Source organism: Xiphophorus couchianus, chromosome 9 (assembly GCF_001444195.1).
Source record: "Xiphophorus couchianus chromosome 9, X_couchianus-1.0, whole genome shotgun sequence".
NCBI classification, from domain to species: Eukaryota; Metazoa; Chordata; class Actinopteri; order Cyprinodontiformes; family Poeciliidae; genus Xiphophorus; species Xiphophorus couchianus.
This window is the reverse complement of record NC_040236.1, coordinates 19572536-19598793: the sequence shown is the minus strand read 5'-3', so window position 1 is coordinate 19598793 and position 26258 is coordinate 19572536. Positions and strand designations below refer to the sequence as shown.

The window sequence follows — 26258 nt, the reverse complement described above, 5'->3', positions numbered from 1 at the left end:
GTTCTAAAGAAGAAAATGTTCAAATTGTATGAATATGTTTTGCAAAGCACTACATAGACCTATTCATTTATTTACAGTGAGGGCTTGGAGGTGTGTGTCGGTGTGTGTGTGTGTGGGTATGTGTGTGTGTGGGCGTCCGGGGGTGTGTATGTGTCACACTTGAAGAATATAGGAGGAAAAAAGGTAGCGCAAGAAGCAGACAGAACAGAAGACAAGACATCAGAGCACACCCACAGCTATCAAAGCATGACACTACTGATGTGTGCGAGAGCAACTCAGATACATCGGCATATCAAGAGGGTGACACATGTGAAGAGAAAAAAAAAGCATGTGAAGAAGAGGAGAGAAGGTTCACGAGAGGGAAGCGTGGCAGATTTAAAAACGATGGATGTGCACGCATGTAGAGCAGCTTCAGACATCATGACAGGTTGTTCAAGCTGAACTCTTTATATGTAAATACAGTTAGAAATGGAAAACAGTAGCAGGGAAGTAGCTAGGAACAAATAAAAAATATCAGAGGTGACAGGTTGACTTGTGTGATGCTGATCAACATACAGGAGAGGGAGTTGGTGTGCATGCATGAGCCTGAACTCACAGAGGGCAAGATATGAAGATGTGCTCTGCTGAAAGTTCTCAAATGTTTATGATTTTATCAGCGTGTGTACTTTGAGGGCTTCTGCCTTTTGGGAGAATCCATCACTCCTAATCATGTTTCATTAATGGGGATGTCTTGTGAAAAAGAAATCCCTTTATTATTACTATTTTTTTGCTTCATATCATTCGGTATCTGCAGTCAATAACAACTCATGATACCAACAGGAAAAAAAAGATCAGTGCTGTGACTTTGTTCAGGTCTGCCTTGGTTCGAAAGTGTGCCGTTCAGTGAGAGCATGTGAAAAATAAGAGTCTTTACAAAGTCAGAGCTGAATTATTCTGCCTGCACGTCTTCGTCTCCACCCGCTGCTCGAGGTCGACCCTTTGAGGTCCGCCCTGAATATTCTCTTTCATTCTATGTAATAGAACAACCAAGCATGCTTCACTTGGGGAAATGTTCTGTTGTTGGTTGTATTTATTAGCATGAATTCTTACATCAACCCACAGCTTCCCAAGATATGAGCCCTAAGGATTGACTTTTTTTTAACAGGAAGTGTGAAAAAGGCAATTTTTTTCCAGCGTTTCAAAGTTTAGTGTTGGACTTACGAAAAAATTTAAATTTGAGGAACATACCGCCTGGTATTATTCTAATTACTTCTGACTTCTTTGCTGCCTTGTGTCGATATCACTACGGGCTGATGTGATGAAGTTTATGCAGACAGGCTTCTTGTTCCCCACTCCGGTTACTATTAATTTATGGCCGTCTATCTGCCAGGCTCCATACTCAATAGACATCATGATAGAGTGAACCCACTACTCCTTGCTTCGGCTCAAATATGCACCAATATCTTCTTCATACAATGCCACCTTAAACTCAGAACCACTATGAAGTCTTCTAGCACTATGAACTAGCTGAGCCAGAGTTGTGAACTTGATTCATGTGCCTCAAATTTAATGACTAGATGAAATCATAAAAAACTTTGTTGGTTTTAACAAGTTTAATCCATTATACTGATTAGATGCATACATTTTCTTTCTCCTCTCCTCTCCCTTTGTATCCTTCTCTGTGCTCCTTTGGGCTCAAACTTTCACAACTTTTGTGATTTCCCTTCAACTCAATTCCTTTAACAGCTAAGGGCAGACTTGATATCGTACACAAAAGTATGATAAAAAGAAAAAGTGCTAGGCGTACAACAATGGAACCACGCCAGCTGGGCGCTCCAGCCCACATCACGCACCCTGCCATTTTACAATTTCTCTTCTCTTGTTGCTACAACAAGCACGCTGCATCTATTGTAATGTTTACCTGCTGTTCTCAAGTATCCTACAATGACAGCAAAGAAGTCCTTTCATCAGCACACATGTGCAAAGTTGACAAAAGAAAAAATAGCTTCACATAGCATTATTAAAACAACAGGTAGGCTATTATGCACCATAATGTTCAGCTCCTTTCAATAAGATGTTAGATCCAGAAAAAAAGCAAGTTTTTCAGGCTGATTCTTAATTGCCACAACCTGGAGATAGTGATGTTTCAACATTAGTATGGGATGCCAAAGCTGCCACAGTTCTTTGGGCATTGTGTTGGCAACGCAAAATTCTTGCTTCATCAAAATATGATGAAGCAACTGTGAAGCAACTTAAATTTGTAGAGGTGATTTTTCTTGAAAAAACAACAACAAAAAGCTGTTTTTACAAGCCCACCAACACTTTTCTCCAAAATCCACATGAGAAAAGTGAGTGACATTTGTTAAAAGTAGATGAATAATAAAAGTCACATTTCTCATCCTGAACTAAAAATGGTCTTCCTGTTCAAAAAAAAGTTTGCCTCAGAATTATGACAATTTACTTCTTGACATAGCTGAGAGCGCAGGATGGTTTAGACCGCGGCAATGTAAGATGTGACTGGCATAATCAGCAACCAGTCGGATTCTTTGTGACAATGAGGTTCCTCGGGTGAAAGAAATGTTGTTTTAGCGTTTTTACTGTTTATGCGTCCTCTGTCAGGAACATACTAAATAATCAATAACCCGTCTGTCCAAACTGTCCTCATGAATGTTTGCTGATGATAATTATCTGCAGACAAAGACTCATTTTTATGCATTGTCTGAGCCAAATTGCTGATAGATTGTACAGCTGCATTTTATCAGCCATTCCCATCACTACGCATTTAGCATAACACTGAGGTGACTTTATCGGGGCAAACGACATGTTATTGTGGGAAAACTGTGGATAGATTATTCAGTTTGAGTAATGTGATTGAAGATGTCCTTGGAATAATATTTGTTACATTACTGAAGTGCTGTAAAACCTTTACATGTAGACTTTCTGCTGCTTCCATTCAATGCAAATGTGTTTTACGCAGCTAGTGCAGGAACCCCTAGTATATAAAATACTGCGATGATGCGGTATTGCCTTTAAAGGATTGTAGTTTATTTACAATTTCTGTTGTAAGTAGTCATTCATTAATGTGGCGAATCACAAGCAGATCAGCTTACCAGAAAGAGCTTTTAAAACTCTGAGCAGGGTGCCAGTTTTGTAAGATTTCAAGGTACTGCTCTCACTCTGAACAAGCTGCAAAACAATAATTGTTGGATATTTTGTCATCACTTAAATATTTGGTGGCTATTTTGTTACACCTTGATGTCTCAGTTGGTGTCTTTTTTTCTTTTACAAAGTTTATTATGCTAATGTTTCAATTTTGAACACCTGTGAGCACTTTGATTGTTTTTTTTTTTTTAAGTTAAAAAATGCACTTTTATACATTTGTCATTTAAAAATCAATACAGGTTCTTTGAGCCACAAGTCTGAATCCAATTGAAAAAGAAAATTTAAACTATTATTTTACGTAGTGCTGTCGCATGCTTGTCATTTTCTCAAAAACCATATTTAACATCTACATAACTCTAGAATCCTGGTGGGTTGTGAATGTCTTAGACAAAAGAGGATTGTGAACATATTTTTTTATTCCAATAGGCATAAAAAACAATAGTGATGTACCAAAGTAATGAATGTACACATGCAATAAAACAGAAGCATAATTAAGGCCTGAAAAGTAATTAGAAAAGGTTAGTGGCAGAGAAAGATAGGGGGCTTCACACAAAGTTGAATGAAGCAACGTTTTCACCTCAGCAGCCGATTTGTGTATTTTGAGTAAATGCCGATTTTGTTGTCCAAGAAATAAAGCCGTTAATGAGGCTTTGTTTTTCAAAGCTTTCGTTTTTTCCTGGGAAACGTTTTCACTTTACAACTGTAGACACTACATAATGCAAAAAAATAATTAATGGTTTTGTTTCAGTTGCGTAACTATTAGAAAAACTAATAGATTTGCTACGTTTTGGACTGTTTGATCAGCAGATATGCTGCAAATCAATGCAATTGGGAACAATATAATTAGCACTGACCATTGTTTTAATAAACCCCACCAACCAAGGCAACGTCCAAATTTTTTTGAAAGGTTCATTATTTGAGACCAAAGAATGAGCCAGATGTTTTCTTTTTTAATTTGTTAATGAGCACAAAACAGGTCCTCAGATGAAACATAATCTGGCCAACAGCAAAGTTAAGGAATCATTTTAACTTTCAAGTCTTTCACATCAATTCAGAGTCAAGACTCAAGTCTCCCATATCTTGAATTAAACATGATAAACAAATCCAAAACATCCAGCACACCTCTAACCCTGCATTAAGTTAACACCTGCTTATCCCCGTCCTCGTATTGACCACTCCTTTGTGATACACTGACAAAGGAGTGGTCAATACACTAAATAAGGTTTGGAGGACTTTCTTCTGAAGCTGGAGAATGTTTGATAGCATTGGGAAAGCATTTTCTAAATTCACATTTAAACCCCACTGTCAATATTTTCAGCTAGAGGTGTCTGTAATGTGGCAGCTAGTTTAACAGAGAGACAATGTAGGAAATAAGTTTTGTTTTCTTAGGATGGACATATACACATTGTGATTTTTGTTCCATTTTCAGACAAGTTTCCAGTCATCCAACAATTTCTGCGATTCTGTGTTGTGCATTGTGTAGTAATACAGGGCCTGGCGAGAAGTGAGTAACACCTCACAACAGTGGCTGTTTCGACATGGGCACTCCCCCCCAGAGGGACCATAGTTTCTTGGTTAATTTATTGAATAATTACTCACCCCATTTAACTATGAGGGGAGCCATGTTAGGGTTACACTTGTACATTACGGTTTCCTATTTTTGGATAATGGATTTAACAGAGGTCAATTAGATGTCCAAAGCTTGGGAAATTGTTTTATCAATTCCTCCACAGCTGTCTGCTGCATTCCTGATGCTGCTTGTTCACTAATGTTCCATATGAACCAGAACAGCTGGATTTAAACTCATATCAATTTAGACAGGTGGATTTTATGCAGGGGGATTAAAGCAAGATGGATTGAAGTCGTACGTATGCCACAATTTTCAAATTTCATTTGTTTTTAGTAGAAATAACTTTCACGAGGCACTGTAGCAAATTAATGCCTGTCCAAATTTATAGAGAACCTGCTGTTACTGAGCATCATGCAGAGAAAATACATATTGTCAAGGGAATTAAATAACGTGTGTACATGTATGTGTATGTGTGTGTTGCTTGGAGGAAAGAGGCTTAAACTTCAAGAAGAGGGAAGGAGCCCAGTGGAGGTGGAAAAAGTCAAAGAGACGCAGTTTTCTTGTATTCCCAACATTTTAAATAATGCAGAATGAGCTATGTCCCAGGGACGTTGTCGTCATTCATTTTTAACAGGTTCACTTACACAGCAGTAGTCCAGATTTCTTTCTGTCCCTCTGCGTTGGAAATGTGTGTTTGAGCTTATGGGCCGATGTCGATGTGTGTATTTTACATGACAAACACACCTTTTAGTTGAGGTCACAAAGAACAGGCAGGTTAATGGCTTGCTGCTAATTGCTTTTTGATTGCTGGAGTTAATTAAAGTTTTAAGACCGACACTAAAAAGAAGGAATTCAAAACGAGAAGTCCTTTGGTTAACAAATATAAACATTTACACCATTTGTTTTGACAAAAGCTTAGTGCAAGAAAAAATGTCACTCATGAAACCATCACTGTTTTTATCAATGGTGCTGGAGGATGAGTCCCATGAAGAATCTTCAATAACTAAACTTGTGAGTTTGAAACAAGGTTTAGTAGTTGGTCCATCATTATAACCACATCACCACTGCATTTGCCCACAACAATCAGTTTCATTTACACTGGCTCCATGTAGCTCAGACAAATATGCACTAAAATACTTCTGTTAGTTTATAAACCACTGAAAGGCTTAGCACTAAAATAGACCTGCTGTCATATCAACCCTCCAAACCTCTCAGGTCTTTTGGTTCTAGGCTACTCTGCACCCCCAGAACCAGAACCCAACATGGAGAAGCAGCATTTGTTTTTTCTGCTCCACTAATCTGGAACAAACTCCCAGAAAACTGCAAAACTGAAAAATTCAAGGCTAATAACCCACCTGTTTATATTAGAAAATAAATTAATAATAAGTGAAACAAACTAATTCTAGTTTGGATTGACACTTTTCAGTATTTCTCGTTAGTTTCCCACTGCTACATAATGCTTTTTGTTTGGCTCACGTTTCTTTTTAATCATGCCTTGTTGGTGAAATGTGCTACACAAATAAACTTGACAAACTTGATTTCTTTCTTTCAAGCTTTACCAGCCACTGCGTAAACCAGCTTAGTGCCTGACTCTACAGCAATTTTCTTATTTTAAATACTAACAAGACAGAGATCCCGAGCACAGCTGCTGCCGAACTACGCTCTAAAAGTCAAGTAGGTTGTTGTTTCTGTTTAATCAGCCGATATGTTCTGTGTGCAAAACCTAAAAGCAAGATTTGATTCAGCTTTAGGCTTTGACCGACAGAATTCTTAGACTTAGACTGACTTTATTGTCATTTTGCATGCACAGGGTGAATACAGAACGAAATTTCGTTGCATACGGCTCAGGACAGTGTTTTGAGCTTTCAATGTTGTGAGGTTACTCCAGAATAAAATAAAATACAGTATAAAATATGAATATAAATCTAAATATAAAATATAAAGTGCAGGAATGACAGTAAAATATAAGTTATTTAGCTCTGTACATGTGCAAGGTATGAAGTGGAGACCAGATTTTAAGTGCAGTCCAGTTAAGAGTTCAGCAGTCTGATGGCAAGTGGGAAAAAGCTGTTTCGGAACCTGATGGACCTGCACCGGATGCTGCAGAACCTCTTTCCAGAGGGCAGCAGGGAGAACAGTCCATGGTGGGGGTGTGAGGGGTCACTGACGATGCAGCGCTGGGATGAAATGTCCTGAATGGAGGGAAGGGGGGCCCCGATGATCCTTTCTGCTGTCCGCACCACTCTCCTCCCGTTCTTCCAGTCGGAGGCGCTGCAGCCTCCACACCACACAGAGAGGCAGCTGGTCAGAATGCTCTCTATGGTGCTTCTGTAGAACGTCTTGAGGATGGGCGGGGGCAGGTGTGCTCTTCTCATCCTCCGCAGGAAATACAAACGTTTCTGTGCCCTCTTGGCCAGAGACGTGGTGTTCACAGTCCAGGTGAGGTCGTTAGTGATGTGCACCCCCAGGAATTTGGTGCTGCTGACCACCTCCACAGCCGAGCTGTTGATGAGCAGTGGAGCGTGGCTGGGCCGGTTCTTCCTGAAGTCGACGATCATCTCCTTCGTCTTGTCAACGTTCAGGATCAGGCTGTTGTCTCTGCACCAGTCCAGACCGACAGAATTCCACTTCTTGTTCTTGTTTCTTTTACTTAAGAAATATCTCTAAACTATATGATCTGGTTTGCCCTTTAGAACAACATGAATTTGTGGCATCATGCTTAAATTACTGTAACAGCAAATTTATCGGTCTGGATAGATCAATGCTCTCACAGCTCCAAGCCACTCAGAATGCACCAATGGAGCTCCTGACTAAATCTAGTAAAAAAGAAAAAGAAAAAAGAAAAAACTCACATTGCAGTAATCATGTACTCTTTACACTGGTTCCCAGCAAAATTTAGAAATAGTTTTAAATTATTTGCACTCACCTTCAGAGCTCTAAATGGTCAAGATCCCGATTATTCATGTCAGCTTTTATCAAACACACTGCTGCTCGTTGCCCTCCACCACAGACTGAATCTGTTAGCTGTTCTTCATACGAGGCTACAAACTAAAGTAAGGCCAGGCATTTAAGTATGCACCTCATTAGATGTGGATCAGAAATGGCTGACTCTGTAGATGCCTTAAAAGAAACAGCTGAAAACCTTGTTTTACAATGATTTTATGTGATCCTTTTTTTCTGACAAACTTTAAATCACTTGCACAAAAAGGTTTGTGATTTTTGTTTAATCTGTGTTATACAGTGCTTTGAGATTCTGTGGATATTAAAAACAAACTTCTTACTTAACTTTATAACATTTTCCTGTTTACAAAGCCGCCCATGTCTTCCAAATGATGAAACAAAGTGCTCTTAAATGTTCACAATTGCTTTCCCCTTTGACGCCGTGCAGCACGAGGCTGCAAGCAAGGACACAGCAGGAACTCCAGTCCTCAGTGCGCTTTCTGGTGCTTCACGCAGCTGCTAACTGCATTAAGTAAGAACACACGGTCAGACACCCAGTTGATGAAACCCTCTAACCTCCACCTCAGCCTGAACTCGCCACATATGTATACTTGTGCTGCAGGGAGAAAGTGTGTTTCTGTGCCAGCATGAGCCTGTGTGCACTTAGGTGGGTGAGTGAGGGGAGCCTGAGGCTCATTGTTCATCTCAGTGGGTAAAAATAGAAAAATAGAAAGCCAGGAATGTACAGGCATCATCATGTCTGAGAGAAAGAGAGAAAGCTAAAAAACCATCAGATCTGAGAGCAGGTGGATTCAAGGCTATGAAAATGCTTTCATGTTATGTTTTTTAATGCAGCGTCTGTCAAGGTGCTCTAGACTCAGCATGACAGGCTGCAGCGATTCTGAAGGAAGCAACATGCAACTCTAGCTCTATAGTGGTATTTTGGTCACTTAGGCAAAAAGGTTGCCTTTATGGTATTACAATATCTGCCTAATACACTCCTTGTTTTAAGTAAACTCTTGTAAAATAGATTTTTATCTGATATCTGACACATTTATTGTAACGCTGGTGATTTGAGCACTCAGATAGAATGGAGGCACTGAAATACGTCTTACTAGTTATACTTAACGAAAGCTACGTTACAAAAAAACAACATGAATCAGAAGTCAGAAGTAAAAAACAAAAACTCAAACATTAGGAGAGGATCTGACAGCAAACATGGAGAAACCAGGAGTATTTGATGGGCGCGTACGGAAACAGAATGAATTTAAAATATGGCAATTACTTCTAATTAAGAGGGATGGGCAGCTGTAAATTGCAACAATTGGAAGAACCTGGTGGAAGTGAAATACAAAAGGCAAAATAACTACCATAACAAAATTAAACTAATCAGTGGAGGTATATTTGCAAAATCTACTTTTTAAAAATCTTTAAATCATGTTATAACTTTATTCCCTCTTCAAAAACATACAGTGTGTTGCTTTAGTTTTTTTACTGCATGTTTAAGAAAATATGGTACATCCTAATGCAACTCTAATGACAGTGTTTGGCCATGTAAGTGTTAATTTTTAGCTGTTTTCAGTGCAACGTTTTGCAATAATTATTCCCTCTGTGCCATGCACAGACAGTGTTTGTCTTTCTGCTTCACCTGAGAGACACTGTTCATGAGGACAGAAACAACAGGTATACACCATGTATGAGAGCTACATGAGTCTGTGTGCTTCAAGACAGATGCTGGGCACTATACCCATTATTGATCTGCAGGAAGAAAAACAAACTACAACACAGCAATTTCTTATTAAATGTTTGACCTCTAGATAAATGGATGAATTATTTACAGCTGCAAGTTTACAAGCAGAATATGCACCGACAGAGATACATTCATCAACCAAGACATGCTGGCAGTGTTGGCATTTAAAATATTTCTGCCCAGATGACAAAGCAGTAGATCTGCTGCAGAACCTTAGTAGTGATCCTGTGGTGTAAACCTGAGCCAAACCTGAGCTTTGATCAGTGAAAATGCTACCTCTGGTACTGAACTGGGCTGGTAGATAGGCATTGCTGACTGAGGAGTCGCAATGAGTCGCAATGCTGCATCATCAGGAAATGTGACAGTTGCTGCCCCACTTCTAAAAACTGATCTCCTAATAACTAAAGTAAGACATTACTTAATGATTCAACAAGAAGGTCACCAATTTGTTTCATTTTGCAAACATTAAAAGACAACTAAGTTTAATATTTGGGGTAACCGTACTTTAAATAGACAAAAGCCCAACATTACCCATTAAGATATTAAATCCATTCTAGGGATTTTGTTTCATAAATAGTTGAGAAAACCAGATGCTTGTGTGAGGCTGATAGAACTATTCTGCTCTGAACATAGGGCAGCAAAGCAACATCTTACAGTGTGGGAGGAATAAAAACATGGATTTGGTGGGAGAACAGTCTGTCTCAATTTGTGTAATGCTGAAAACGAAAAGAGACATGACATTGACCTATCAGAAGCAAATGCCTACCTGGTCTTCACCACACCTGGTGTCCATGTTGTTGTTCCTCAAAGAAGGACAAAGCCCCTAAAACAGACAAACAGAGAGAGAGGGGGTTGGGAGGGAGAGAGGGAGGTATAACATTAAGAAAAAGCACTTGTCAGGTCGCCCATTAGAGGACCATTACAGTACCAATCTCTGTTCCCCATCTTTCCTTTTCACAGTGTGCGTGTAATTCTCTTGGTGTGCCTCTAGTCACTAGCGGGGAGATGAGATCATTACCTGCGACTGCGAGGCTAATGTCAAGCGCGGCCTAAAAACACACTTGCACACATACACACATAAGCATACGCGCAGGCGGACTAAAGAGAATAATGTGGCTCTGCCTCAGTAACAAAACTATGGTGACCGCAGGGCTCGTCTCCATTTGGGTAAGGCGGCCTGTTTTACAACCCGCTTCCAACAGCATCAGATGAGAGAAACAGGAGGATACAGAGAGGAGGGATATGACAGAAGGATGAGTAGAAGAGTATCTAATTGGAGACACGGTGGGAACAAATAGACAGGGTGCAGGAGGGGGGACGGGGGGAGTCCTCATCCAGTACACAAGGAAAAAGTGCTGCAAAGAGGATGTTGCTCAGAATGTGGCTATTAGCAGTCATAGGAGCTGGTATGAAAGAGGAGTGGGTATGCAAAGGCAGGAAAGGTGGAAGTGGGTCAGGAGGTGACTGACCTGGGCTCTAATTAACTTCACCATCAGCCCCACAGCTCTCATTTCATGTTGCATGCTGAAGCCTAGCAGATGTTACTGCTACATCAAAGTGCAAAACAGAAAGGCACATCAAGGCTTCCCTTTATACACTGATCTCACATTCATACAAGGTGGGTGTTTTTCTAAATAGATTTAACTTGTGATTTAAAATATTTCAGCTATGGTTTTTTTTGCGTCTTGGTAAATACAAATCCATCTATTACCTGCTCTGTGTCTGCCCTCTGCTTCAGTGTTGTAGGTGCATACATCACCATATGACTGTATTATATTGAAAATTTAACATACATTTTAAATTTAATTTATATTAAATGTACAAAATAAAAATAGATTTTTAATTATATTGAACATAAATGATACATTTATTATTCTAATAATTAAATATAATTAAAATGATCAATTATAATAATGGAGCAAATGTGTCACTGCTGCAACATTTTCTCAACTGATAATCAGATATTATAAAAACAACCAAATAATACATACATATGCACAATAATACATGTGTATTATTATATGCATTTGTTGTGTGTGTGTGTGTGTTAGTATGTCAGTACTGATGATGAGTCTCTCACCTCGCCATGTAGGACATTTGAAATTGAGAGTGAAGTTGATGGCTTAACCTACTTTTTTAATTTGGCTAATAAATATGTATTTGTTTTGGACAAATCGCAGAAGGCTGAAATTTAATTCCCATACTGTGATGATGATGACATCACTGCAAAGTATCACAGAGGTCCTGATATCCAATATTAGTGAACACTGAATGCCACGCTCTTGGTCCCAATACGGTTGTACTGTTCGTTAATAGAGTACATGACAAGACATGAAGTTAAAAATGCTCCCTTCATTATCTCATATTTATATTAGCAGCAGTAGCTACTCCATACCGCCATTCTACTTTAATCATGCAGTTTATTTGCTCTATAGGGGATTGTTTACCGCATTGAATCTCACACACAGTGATATACAAGCTGTTTTAGTGGAAATGTTGCCAATTTATCAGAAGTACAAAATGCACTTCTCTTAAGTGAGGCAACATTTAACATGCTTATTTATTGCTTTTCTGCTTGTTCTGTGCTTTTTGGCCCAGTTGTGTCCATTTCAGCCATATTTTCTAATTTTGTCTTGTTTTTCTTCTATAATAACTTGGTGGAAGTTATGACCAACCAATTTAATTCATTTTATGCCCATGGTGTAGTGGACTATAATTAAGTGGTGACACAGAAATATAAAGATGAATGTCGTCATCACAAATATAGAACATGCTGTAGTTCTTCCTAACACAAGCTTGAGGATCATATAGGTTGAATAAAAGCAGCCCTACAATGAAGCTCTTTGTTGGTCTAGATTTATAATTATAAAATGACACAATGCACTCAGAATCTGAGAAACAAGATGGCAACCAAGGTTAGCCCAGTCTCAGACAGACCTGTCCACTGTTCCAACACACCTCTCAGAACAAGACAAGAAAAAAATCATATTTGCAAACAGATTCAACACAAACATGAGTGAAGCTTGTCCTGTAATGTGCAACGACGTAAAATATGCGATGTCTGCCGCAGTTCAGCACTTCATCAGCTTGTGGCTGTTGTATATGGATTCAGAAACGTTTAATTGTACAAATGTTCACAGAAAAGCAGAAAGGCATTTATAGTAGTCGTTTGAGAAGAAATATAAGAAATGACCATTGACTCTTATTACTCTTGCTAATCCTGTATTATGTAAAAGTATTGTGTTTAGGACATCCGTCATTATTTCTACTTTCTTCTGTTCAACTTTATTTCATGCTAAAGGCCATAAACATAATGCAACATATTTATTACTGCACCCAACTAAATAAATAACTGTTCATTACACATCATGAAATAAACAGAGGTTCATTCTGTTCATTCATGTGCTTCTATAATGTACAGCAGAAAACTGTTAGGAATACTTTCATTTCCCACATTAATCTGCATGTAGGATGCACTAACTGTACAGCCCTCTTCTAGCCCAGTCATCAGTAGGTCAGTCGTTGCCTCATTCTATTTCTTGATCTTCATTCCCATTTCTTAAACACCACATTAAAGTTCATTGTAAGTGCAAAAAAGAAAAAAAAAATCAGGCAATTTAGAAAATACAGAACTTCCAAGACGTGTCCAAACGTGCACAATCACAACACGTTTCTCACATAATTATCTTAGAGTTGTGTAAAAAAAAAAAGAAAAAAGCACAAAAATATTAAATATTAATCCCACATGTATTATGGAGAAAGCAGAATATGAAATGAATTAATCATGGCGTACTTGGCTGTCCAGATTTTTATCCTTCCTTCTTTATCTGCCTTTGTGTGATGTGAGGATGCTTGGCAGGAAATTAACAGTGGTCTATGAAAGACCATTACAGTAATACGTGACTGTGTGTGTGTGTGTGTGTATAAGTATATCTTTGTGTAATGATCATCCCATTTAAGGTCTATATGTCTACTGCTTATCTTATGTGTCGTCTATGTGCAGTTAAGACCAACCATGTTTTATCCATTAGTCCATTCTGGTCGGGGAGCTGATCTCATGCAAACAGTTGTCTGATGTGGCTTGTGCGATGAAAACAAGCTATGAATGAAAATACTACTTTGATGATGCTACAACGAACTTAGAATAGATTGGGGCTGGAGGCACAAACAGCACTGAACTATGGATAACCCAAGTGACGGTTCTCATGATTTTACAGCGGTGATGCATGGGGCGGAGCGTCCGACTCATGAACGGAGGCCTCAGTCCTCGTCACAGCCGTCACGAGTTCGAGTCCCAGCTTGTTGACCTTTGCCGTACGTCTTCCCAAGCTCTTGCAACCCACTTTCCTGTCAATCTACTGTGAAATAAAGGCCACTAGAACCACAACAGTCCTTTAAAAAAGATTTTGCATGCATTCTTCTTTAATTTCAAACTTTTTTGCACACAGATGCATGAAGACAGCATCATTTGACCTAGTTTTATAAGTGAATTTAATCCATGCTCCTGTTGACAATTTGGTGATATTATCAAAGTGCGGTGAAAGATTAGGAGAATAATGGTACATATGATAATAATGGACAAAAACATGGATTTTAATGCAAAGTGGCCTAAAAAATAAAACTGAACTGTTGAAAGTGTGCATAGGCAGAAAGATGCTTCCTCGAAATCAGAGATGAGGTTAAGATTGTTCCAAGAAAAATGTCAATTGTGCAGCAAAAGTTGTCAAATACTAGCAGACTACTGACAAAATGTTGCCAAAGCAGAGGAGGAGTACAGCTTGTAAAAAACAAAGTAAAAATAAAAACCATGGGTCATGAGTTTCAGACCGGCTCCAGTCACTGTTTTGTGGCATGATATTCAGTCTCTTCTGAAACAAGTCCACATTAAGACTTAATAAATGTGTGAGTCTGGATGTCTAAAAAAATCAAAGACTCTGCTATAGGAAGGACTTCAGGACCAGCAATTGCTTACTTGAGGAACTATCCTCTCTCTCTCTCTCTCTCTTTCCCATACTTGATGGCCCCCCTGCATGTTCCTAATAACCTATGATGAGTCCTCCACACTTGAGCACCCTCCCATCTGATGACTGCTGAGACCCAAACACACAAGCGCACCCCCACACGCACACACACACCTCCTGTGTTGGACATAGAACAGTGTGGATGATGACAGCCATCAGCAGGGCAATTAATGGGCCTGTCCCCTGGATACAATACAAACTGAGAGGAAGCAGAAAAACAACATTAGCCAATACAGCTGAATCCTAATGGCATAATTAGACCTCCACTTGCACCAAAGAGGCCCAGCCAGCAGTGAGGCTGGAACAAAGTCGAGAGATCTGTTCATTTGTAATGGAGAAAAAAATTAAATTCGCATTATTCCAAGCTAGAACAATGAATAAATAAATAGAGAAATATGATCATCCTCTTTGTCGTATAGCAAGAAGTTCCAAACTGACTCTGTTTCACACTGTTGAAGGAAGCAATCAAGGACAGAAGGAGTAGCAGAGCCAAGTGAGCATGGAGGAAGCGATCGAGGCAAGACAGCAAACTGAAGGGGAGGCACAAAGAAGAGATGGTCCAAAGGAGGGAGAGGAGAGCGGTGCAGACACAGGACTGTGCCTGTAGCATACTGATGCAGCTATAAAGCATGCATGCAATCTGAGTGGCCTTGGCTAGACAGCCCCACGCGTGCTGCACAGGGCTGGGCTGCCTCCCGGTACAGTAACTGCACCTTCATCGTTTGGTACATGGTGAGCACAAAACAGGGAGGAGGACATTAGAGGAGGGCATGTTGCATATTAATGCGTCAGGTTTGATTGTTATATGGTCATACAGGTGCGTGTAAACAGTGGTGTGCTCCAGCGATGGGGGGTTGTTCATTATGCTGCATGTGTCTCTTCCTACAAAGCCTCTGTTATCACAACAAGGAGCCCATGCAGCTCCTGTGCAGCTTTCTTTCTATAGCATAGTCTCAGGGGAACTCCCATTACATATTCAGCTTTCCAAGACGAGCACACAGGATCACCTACAGATCACCAATCTGGTGAACAAAAACACAGCAAAAATTCCCCCCCCCCCCCCCCCCCCCCCCGAGTGTTGCATTAGATTCATTTATACAATGTATATGAGATATTTAGAAAACAAGAAATGACTAAATATGATATACATTGGTGACGATATTGGTAAAAGATTTTCTGACTCCTCCCTTTTTCATTATGATGCCTTCTATGCTCTCTTTAACCTTTTGCATATAGTCATAGACATAATCTATGACTATCTAGTGCAGGGAGACTCTATCCAACAGGCTGACCATGTGTATTACTGGTATGAAAAGAGGGAACTATGGGCATTTGGATTTGAACTGCACACATTGCATTTCAACTTTTCCAGCTTACTTATTGTTCGCACCAAAAAAAGTTTCTGATCCAAACTATAAAAGCTAATTAAAAACATGTTATTTATTTCATTGCAAACTGTGAGTCTCTTTGAAACAGCCGTATATATTTTCTCCTCTGTTTCATTCAACTTTTCAATATAGTGCAAAGCAGTTATTCTGTTTTGGACCTAAAGCTAAAAAAGAAAAGGTAGAATGGCAGCAATGCAGTGTAAGAAATGTGGTTGAATCCAGTTCAGAAAAGTAATTTCAACAGATTATGATCATAATTTGGTACTAAAGTAGAATTAGCTCAGGCCTTTGAGGAGAAAATAATGGGCAAACAATTTCCAGTTTGAAAACAAAAGCGTGAGAAAATTATTGGACTCAAGAGAAACAGTCTGTCCTAAAGATTAGAGGAGCTTCAGAGATCCACAGTTCACTTGGGAAAATGGGTGGATTGTATTCATAAAATTTTATATATATATTTTATGAAAAAGTGTCAAGAAAAAAAAAAGCAAAGGAGTCATTGTTGAAAGAAAGCTATAATAAGACCTATTTTCTGTTTGTCACAAGCCATGAATGGCAAAGGAGATGCTTTGGTCAGATGATTTTCACCTTTCCTGACATAAGCATCTCTCAAAGCATTCAGTTTAATAAAGATGCAGGATCATGGTTATGACGACCATGTAGATATTTATTGTTAGAAGCCTCTGTCCTGATTTGGATCTCACCTGCTGGTTCATTTGCCTTTCTTAGATGAGGTTTATCTCCCAAGTTTGTGTGAACACGATGGTGGAGATCATAAATAACCAATGACTATGTCTTACTGGAAAGCCTGGCACGATTTGTAATTTCCTGTGTCGTGCATCAGACATGGACATTGCTGAAACTGATTGAAACAGCTTTCAATGCAGCATGGAAGCATGTAAAGGTGAGTGTGATGAGTAAATGTTGAAAAGATTAAGACAAGATATGGAAAACAAAGGTCAGTTTTCTAAATAGGTAGGATCTTAGATCATTTGAAAATTTTAAGGACTCAAAAAAACTGAAAAATAGGAACCGTAATGTACCACTCACTGATACAAATCTCCATACATTTTCATACTAAAATGCATACTATTGCAGGTAGGTGACAGGAAGACTTGTTCCTTTCATGACAATAGCAAAAAAAATAAAAATAAATAAACCTGTGCCCATGAGGGAGTTTGTAAATGTGACAATAACACTCTTTAAAATTTTGCTATATGGTTACATGCGTTGTGCCTGTAAAAAACCATATACCGCTGCACATCTGTTTGCAAGCAGAAAAAGTAGAGTAAATCACTCAACAATGAGAAAGTGGTAATAACTGTCAGAACAGCACAGGGCTTCTTTGTGAGGAGCTTGTAGTTCCCACTAAGACATGGATAGCAATTTACTGTCTAAAGCCCCAAAATATGCCTAAATGTTGCCATTTGAAAATCGTGGAGCCCGATTTTTCTATAAAACCAGTCAGGCTAAAAGAATTTATAGCGTACCTATAATGCACAATGAAGTTTTGTTTTGCTGTCAAGCCAGTTCCACTGTGCTACACACATTAAAGCATGAAAATGTAAATTTGAGGGGATAAAACTGTTTAAAGTACATAAGTAATTTAAGCTTGAAAACAAGAAATGAATATAAAATCTTCCCTCATCAAAACTTCTCTGTTAAACAAAGGAAAACAAAGGTCAGTTTTCTAAATAGGTAGGATCTTTGATCATTTGAAAATGATCAGGGTTATTTTGCATTTGTATTTTACCTGTTATTTTTCCTCTTTAACGAGTTTTAATCAAATCTCGTTTAATCAAATTCCTGTACATAGTTGAAGCAAAACAATAAAGAGCCACATGTGAGATCACTGAATAGATTTCAGAAAAATCTGACAGCAAAAAACACAGAGAAGAGGTTTATGAAGCAGACCAAGGCAGATTGGAATGGCCAGATTTCATTATCTCAGATCTTCGGTGATCTTGTCAGGCGGTGTTATAAAAAACACACGGTCTGGTCAGTGTGCTCCTCGGAAATGATTTTCAGGTCTCATTGATGTTTTCTCCAGAACTGCTGCCTCAGCCTGTCCTTCCAGTGAAAATTATCACCAGGCAGACTGATATTGAGCCCTGCACTAGCAGTAAGCATCACCATGCATGTGCTTTCAGTACAGCGTAGACCACCGTCATCAATCCAATCAACCGCAAGAAAAAACATAATTTCACCAAGCTTAAGTAGAATGAGTTCAGACTGCTAGAGATGCATCTGTATTGGGAAGTTGTATCTTGTAAAAGTGGCACAAGAAGAATAATAAAACATAAAAAGCTTCTGATCATTGTTTTTGTTACAGAATGACAGAATCCATCATGGCTTCAGAGTCAAACTCAAAAGATTGAGCATGTAGCAATTGAAATGCTTCAGAATTCTGTAATAATCTAATTAAAGTAACTTGTGTCATGTTATTTACTAATAGCTCAATTTGTCATCAATCTAAATAAAACAAGAATTTTTTGGTTTCTTTCCAATTCAATATTTAATAAATGTTTATGTTTAGGGTTGTGAAAGAAGACAAAGATATGAGGAGATGGAAGTAAAGTGTTTGTGACACCCACTACAAAATTTGAACAATTCTTTTGAAATTGTCAGTAAAACAATGGGAACAGTTAGGTATTACAGGGACTGCCTCAATTTTAAATTATTAGCCATCAGGTCTTTTCCAATTGCCAGTATTCGACTCTGTTCAGTAGACGGCAGGAGGTTCGCTGTTTATTTGTTTCGCCCTCGATCCCTCATCTCTACTGGTCTCATAGAGGGATCCAAAAAACGGATTTGATTCATTAGCAGAGATGAGAGCAGAATGCAGGGGGTAAAAACGGTGCCATTTTTCAATTTTACTCAAAGTGTGCTATATTGAGAAAAAAAACTAACTAGAAATGCTAAAAAAAATTTTAAAAAAAGAAAAAGAAAGCTTTCTTTCTGTCTTTAATGACAGATCAGAGCTGTTTCTGTCCGTCTCCCACCGCTTCACCACAAACCTAATCAAGTTGTGGTGAAGCGGTGGGAGACTCTGATGATGATGGCACCACTTCCTGACCACTAATTGAAATAATTTTCTGTGTAATCACTTTAAAAGACTGGCAGGAGACAAGCAAGCAATGAGAAGTAGTTAAGAAAGGCAACAGCATTTTAATTGAATCTTCCGAGATGCGACTGATTCCATCAAACAAGTGCAAAGGCACCAGGAGACAGACAGAGACGCGGCAGCAGAGCTGTTCAATTGAGAGATGAATTGTGGAGTAATAGGTTTAGAGGCTGTGAAAGGGAGCAGGGTTTAGCTGGATATGCTTCAGCCATTCTTTCGTACTTGTGCTCTTTATCCCACATAATCTGTTAGAAATCTGTGCTGTAGCGCTGGGTACGAAGGTTGACTTTATCCTTTATGTGGCTTTTCTTATGAATGGCCCAAATGTGGTTTTCACTTCATTATTGCTAATTGTCTCAGAGCCATGTCAGGGCCTTAAGCAACGGAAGCTGTCGGCTTTGTTGCTCCCACCTTAAGAGTTTTGTTTGGATGTAATCTTAAAGGGGCAGTATTGTGTATTTCCCATCCACATCAAGTAACCGTGTTACATTCAGTTGTTTTAGAAATTCTATTTATATCAAATATGACCTAAAAGAAATCTGACTTTCTTATTTAACGTCTTGAAATTGTGCCTCTGTCTTTTTAAGAAAGTCCTTCTCTTTCTGAAACTCCGCCTTCAGGAAGTCATCACATCACTCCTCTATAAACCCTTTAACATTTTTATCAGCTCCTACAATGAGCTGAGCAGATATGCAGCTCCACTAGATGTTTGCTAATTGCTACCGGCTAGTCTGAAGGAGCTGATTGGGGGAAGGCTGCTCTGTGAGGCGGAAGCTTGTAAACTGCAGCTCTGAGGAGGAGCTTCGTCTTCAAAAGGCGGAGCTAGGTCCACCCAGATGTTTTGCACAGCTGAATGGTTTCCACGGGAGATTAAAAGATTTAGCAAACATTCGTGTATCATTCAAGAATCAATGTAACACTCCCCGTATGTTTTTGATTAGGGAATAACGCTATAACATGATGCAAAGCCCAAAAAGGTCAACTTTCCACGATACCGCCCCTTTCAGATGTTAAGATTTGCATACTGCCTTTACTGTTCTGCAGGGCTGTGAAACCATGGGGCAACTCTGTGCATTGCTCAAGTCCCACAAGACACAGGGACCCAGGCTGGGTATAGCCTGTCCACAGCCATTTCCCCACTCTTTAATCTCAGCGGCCGACTGGAGAGAGCAGCGCTGCACATTCCATTAATGTAAAGTGGGGCTTGAAGGCCTGTAATTTATTGGCTCTGCAGACTCGCCTCCCCTCATCTCACTCATACTGGCTACCAGCCACCAAATACTCCCCCTGACACCAGCCGACATGCAGCACCCTGCACACAGCAGTTTATGCTGTGCTGCTTCCTGTCGCCCTTTACCTCCGCCTTTCTATAGTCAGTTTTTTTCTCTTTACATAATTATTCCTACTCTCCTCTTCTTATACATCTTTTCTCTATTGCAGCTCTGCCTTTACCTGTCGCCTGCCTACAGTGCAGATTCCATCTGCAGAGGCTGTCCTGAGACAGATTTATTACATTTCATGCTACAGACGCTTCTGCTGTAAAATGGAGCCAGGGATAAAACAGGAGCCTGGGTCCTTTATCTGCTTCACTTGTTTAACCAGTTCGTTTAATTACCAAGCAAACTCAGGAGAACCACGGGAGAAAGAAGAACCACCTGCTGTGGTGGTTCTTCTTTGAACCACCACGAGTATAAACATAAGTATGAAAAAAATAAATGGATAAAATATTCAGATTAATTCTGATTTGTCTCTCTGTCCTTTCCTTTGGGAGTCTTGATGAACTGTTGAACCTTGCACCTTTATTCTCCCTTTTTGCTGCACAGACAAGAATATATATTTTCCAATTTTAATAAGGTTAACTGGATTTTGATGCTGTTCCATCATAAACTAAAGTAATTTGAGGTAAAAATTAACAATACATCCAGCTTATGAGGCAATAAAAAAAGGAAAATGGTAACAATAATATTGTAGGGAAAACTACAAATCCCCAAGTTTTCTTTTAACAGACTGAAAGTTTCACAAATCACAAACTGATTGTAAAAACAACTGCAGCACCTGTAGAAAACAACTTCACCCCAGGCTGCAAAACCAATATTATGAATGTGAATTATGAACAAAATGCGATAATATGGCAATAAAATATGATCCATGGCATATTATGATATTCTATCAGAATCATCATTAATTTCTTCACCATTTGACATACAGTAACTCCTCCGTTGGATTGGCTCACACAAACTGATCCTCCTGTTCCAATGAGCCCTGTTGTCTTTTTCTCGTCTTGGACCACTTTTGACAGATCCTGGCTGCAGACTTGGTTCAGTCCACAAAACTGCAGTTTTAAATATGCCGAGACCCAAACATTTAGCCATCACAATCTGGCCCAAATTAGATTAGTCAAATCCTTACTCCTGTCTCTCTGTCCTGCTTCCCTCAGATCCATTCAGGACAAAATCTCCACTTGCCACCTATTACAACCCACCTATTCACAAGTGCCACAATGAAGAGAGGGTGGTATATTCACGTGTCAGTGTTACGCCTTATGATGTGATCATTATGCTTGCCTGAAGCTAAGGTGGTCTAGATGTCAGAACAACATTGCAAATGCTCCTTTTTTGTGTTTTCACAAAGATTTCATGACTCAAATGGTTCTTTGAAGAATCCATGTTCTATGTATTGTTGCTAGAGACAGTCAAATGCAGTCAAAACAACTTTATAGAACTGAAAAAGAACTACAGCCCAGTCTGTAGATCTAGGACACCAAACCCAAATCTTGCCCGTGGCACCAAATTATACAGAGCTATTGTGGCACTGGTTGCCTCAAGCTTTTGACTTAAAAGGTAATAGTTTTCTTTTCTTTTGATCATTTATTGATTTGTTTGTGGGTTTTTTTCCCACTTTTGAAGTATTTGGCAACTGACGTGCAATACACAAAAGTTTTAGAGAACTCACTTTGGAGAAACTGAGAAATTCATATTGATTTGACTGGGAGCACATGCAGAGGCTTTCAGTGTAAAATTGCAAGAGCTGATGCTACTACAGGTTGGAACAGCTTGTTTTCACAGCTCAAACTTAGTTTGCCATTGCCTCTTTTAACATCAGAGAAGGTACTGACAGCTATGTCACAGTTCCCATCAACCCACCCAAATGGAGAGCTTCACCACAACAAACCAGTACATCCCTCACATTAAAACGCCGCTCCAATCCGCCTATCAATCTCCTCATTTGAGAACAAAACAATTAAACTCCTTCACTTACGGAGACCATGGTCTCATGTCTGGAGGTGCTGACTGTTATCCTGGACATTTTATACTTGGCTGTGAACTGCGCAGTAAAAGTTAGAGATAAAAGATCACAGAGCCCATCTTGAAAAGTCAGCGCTCAACTCCAGACCTGAAGAGCTTTGGTCTTTGATCAGGAATCTTTCAGTTTATTAGGTCATGTTTAAGCTCTGACTATTTCGTAGTTTAGCCTAGTCCAGTCAGCGTCTAGTAAGATGCTATGTAGCCAAATGAACAGATACAAGCCTCATGACTGTTTGTCAGAGGCTGAGCTTTATCCAGCACTTCAAAAATGTGAGTGTTAAATATGAGTGTTAAATACTCATATTTACCAAGCATGGTCTCCTTTTAATAATTTAACAGAGAAACATAACACAATAGATGCAGACTGTTTTTAATTGTCATAAAACATAATTTGTCATACAGTCAATTTCTACTTCACAGTAATTCCTCTTTTTTAATCTTTCTTCATTCATATAAGTTATATATTCTGTGAAAATTTTAAATAAAAGTGCAGATTAATTCCAGTCCCAAATAATTCTGGATGTACAAATCAGGGTCCATACACCCCTTACACCTCTCACCTGCCAACATGTGTACAATTTTGTAGCTTAGTTGAACTGCAGTTACACTAGATATACAGTTCTCACTACGGCCTCTCGGGGTGCAATAATAATATGCTGGTTTACCAACTGTGCTCAGAAAAGAATAATAATAAAAAAAAAGGTTCATAGGTTTATCACCAGAATATCAGAGCTGATCTGTATCACTATTGTCCTTGAGAGATAAATGATTTACTCTTGGAAAATGCAGATATTTCTCCACTGTATGTCTTTGCAACAAGCTTTATTGTTGTTTTTCTATTATATGCTTGGCGCCTCTCTCTGATTCGGACTATTATTGCCTCTGTCAGGAAGTACAGCCAGCATGGTCACTAAAATCTGGGCTACAACGTAAACGCAACAGAAACCTTGTGACCCAAGAGGCCTGAGGTCAGAAAATTTACAAGCCTTATGATTTGACTGTTTGACTAAATAATCAAAACGAGTCTAGAGAGGCGTACTTCAGCTTATTGCTATTTGATTACAACAACAGCAATATAAGCACTTGTTTACTCCAGTTAATAATGATAAAAAAGCTTGAGGAAAAAATATCCCATGCCTCTGATCATCACAATTTGTAGACCCAGTAAGTGGTAGTTAATGACAACAAAATGAATACAGAATTAGTGAGACTATGGAGCAGGCAACTAATGCAACATTTATGAGTTGATTAAACTGTGTACGTAGTATAAGAGGAGCTATGAGAGGGATGCAATTGGCCAATGGGCCGACATTTATTTATTCATGCCCGAGGCCATACATCTCTCTCAGTAAATAATTTAGACCTTTTCATTGTGTGACTGTGCATGTCTGAGAGTGTGGTGTGAGTGTATTACTGAGGTTATGTGTACAGAGCCAAGGCAAAGATGATTTTAGAGGGGTCACTGGCCACAGAACAACATTATGATATTGCCACTTTGTGCTCAATGTTTGTGTGTGGGGGTGTGTGTGCGTGCGTATAAATCCATCAGCGTAGAGTTTTCCATTTAGCAAAAAGGGTCATTAGGGGATTTTGTGGACAAAAAGGCTAAACTGACCCAGGGACGGAAAAAAAATCTGATGTCGAGATTGAAGGAGGAAGCAAATGAAAAAAAAAAAATTACACTTAAGAACACAACAAAGTAGGGAACATATTGTTTATTTTCTTCCATTTATTATTAGCACTCACATCCCCTCCTTCCTCTGTGAGGTAAGAGTGTCTGGTGGAAATGCATGTCATTTCATTAGGTGTGTTTTGTAACGTCTCACTGTTTGAGTCCCGAGAGGTTAACATGTGAAACAGCCGTGCTAATCGCTATGTTAAATTGTGTTTCTGAACACAGGTTGGCCATTTCCCAGAACAAAGCCTTGGCCTCTGAAAGACGAGCTTAGAAGGCAGTTTAGAAAGTGAAGAAGTGAAACATGATAGGATGAGGGAGAGGATGGTAAGAAGGGATGGATAAAAGGCATGACAGCATTCTTCATATTAACTCCCATCTGTCTGGCCACATTCAATCCCCGGACAGTGTTTATCTGACATGAAAAAGACAGCTCTAACTCAAAATACACACACTGCATGGTGCACACCTTGAATCATTTTTTCAGCTGTCAGCCGGAGAACCTCTTTCTCCTCTATAATAGATTTTTATGTTATTGTTCTTGTGGCAGTGAAACATGATGATCAGTTTTAATAGAGCTTGTGAACAAAGCTAACTTCCCCGCTAATAATTTTCTTTAACCTCACAGCGATATTGAGTCAAAACACAGCCTTCGCCATTTGTTTCAGTGAGTCTTGGGATTTTGTGAGGAAAAGCAATTAAAAAGCTCCTAACAGGAAAAAAGAAATAATCAAAAATAAAAGCTTTACTAAAACTTTAAAAAAAAAGGAATGTTATTAGAATGATGTGGGGATTTTTTGTAGGGAAGTATTTTAAGATCAAAGTTGTGGTACAGCAAAGTGGGACAGATTTTAATGCTCTGGTATGACTGTAAAAGTTTAGTGATGTGCTAAAAAAGTAAAACAAAAAAGCTGCAAGACAGCAGTGGACTGGAGTTAAATACCTCTTCTCTAGATTTTCTTGGGAATAGACACAGTAACTTACATTTACATGCACTAACCATGCTAATTGCAAATATAATGGCAATTGAACAACATTGCTATAGACAGGTTAAGCTTTAGAAAAACCAAAGATCAGAAGTAGACCACATATCTCTAATCAGTGGGTCTCTAAGAACTAGAAGCAATATTTTTTGATTCTAGGGATTTATGTGAGGGTCTAATCTATACATTTAACTTCTTATGGCTGATTAAAATGAATAAAGAAAGAACTGCTGAAGGAAATGCAACACAAACTTCATTCAACCACCTTTCAACAGACAATCATCTCCTCTCTTTATATATATGACAATATTTATGAATAGTACCTGCACCTCTTGCTTGTCAGGTCTATTTTACACATCTGCTCTTGGATTTGAAACACTCCCTACACCAGAAAAAAGGCCCCATCTCAACGAGGAACATGCATGGAGACCCCTGAAAGAATATCTTCCACCCTCTTCACCCTCTCCTGCTTTCCTTATCCAATATTTCATTTTTCTCCCTTCACCTTCCCTGACATCTGTGCCTGGATCAGCAACCTTCCTTGTGCTCTCCCTGTTTTTTCTTATTTCCTGTTTCCTCTCTGCATTCTGGAGATAGGCTGATATGAAAGATTGCACACACGGTGCAACACCTGACAGAACCATAGCTCTGCCTATATGTGCTGCCATCATGTTGATAGAGCAGTCTGAAGTTCTTCCTTGCACAAACCAGATTCCTCCAGAGTTGAAAAAGGGCTTAAAATATTTAAAAAAAAAAAAGGAAACGATTTGCCTCACCGAGTTAGAGCTGATATTTATTTATGCCGAAGCACTGCCAAAGGGATTCAGGGAAAGCTGTGTCACTGCACTTACAAAGTGATAACGTAAACACACAAATGTTAATGAAAAGGGGCAAAGTGGCTTCTTTTGGCTACTGTTTAGCCTAGCATTTAGCCCAGTGCAGAGGTAAAAGCTGCTGCTCTGGGAATGCTAATGAAGGTAAAGAAAACAAAGCCTGGTTAATGAGAGTCTTGAGATAAGAGAGCAGAGGCCAGGACGCCCATGTACACACATACACGAACAGCTCATACTCCTCTCCATCGACACTAATTAGACAGGGAGGACTTTATGTGGAGGAAGAGCCAGCAAACCGTCCACATCAATACCGCAGTGTGCAGCCCCGTCTCGGCCACTGGCCTTGAAAACACAAAGGCAGCGCGGGATTGAGAGGGCAGGGAAAGAAAGGCAAATTAGAGCTAGGTTAAGACAAAGAGGGCAGACAGGAATAAATCTGCAGAAATGGAAATTAATTTAAGCTAATTGTGATGCAATCCTTACTATAGCAATGTGAGCCCTGACCCTATTGACCCAAGGGTCAGCTTGCAA

At 39.2% G+C, this 26258-nt stretch overlaps 1 protein-coding gene across 3 annotated transcripts in view; it reads right to left on the bottom strand.

Moving 5' to 3' along the window:
- The window catches only part of dab1a (DAB adaptor protein 1a), a 260379-nt gene that overhangs the window by 121100 nt on the left and 113021 nt on the right, over positions 1-26258 (bottom strand). For all 3 annotated transcript variants that reach the window (XM_028028174.1, XM_028028175.1, XM_028028176.1), the window contains one exon: positions 10168-10224. The gene's annotated coding sequence lies outside the window, so the exon portion shown is untranslated. The remainder of the gene's footprint in view (positions 1-10167; positions 10225-26258) is intronic.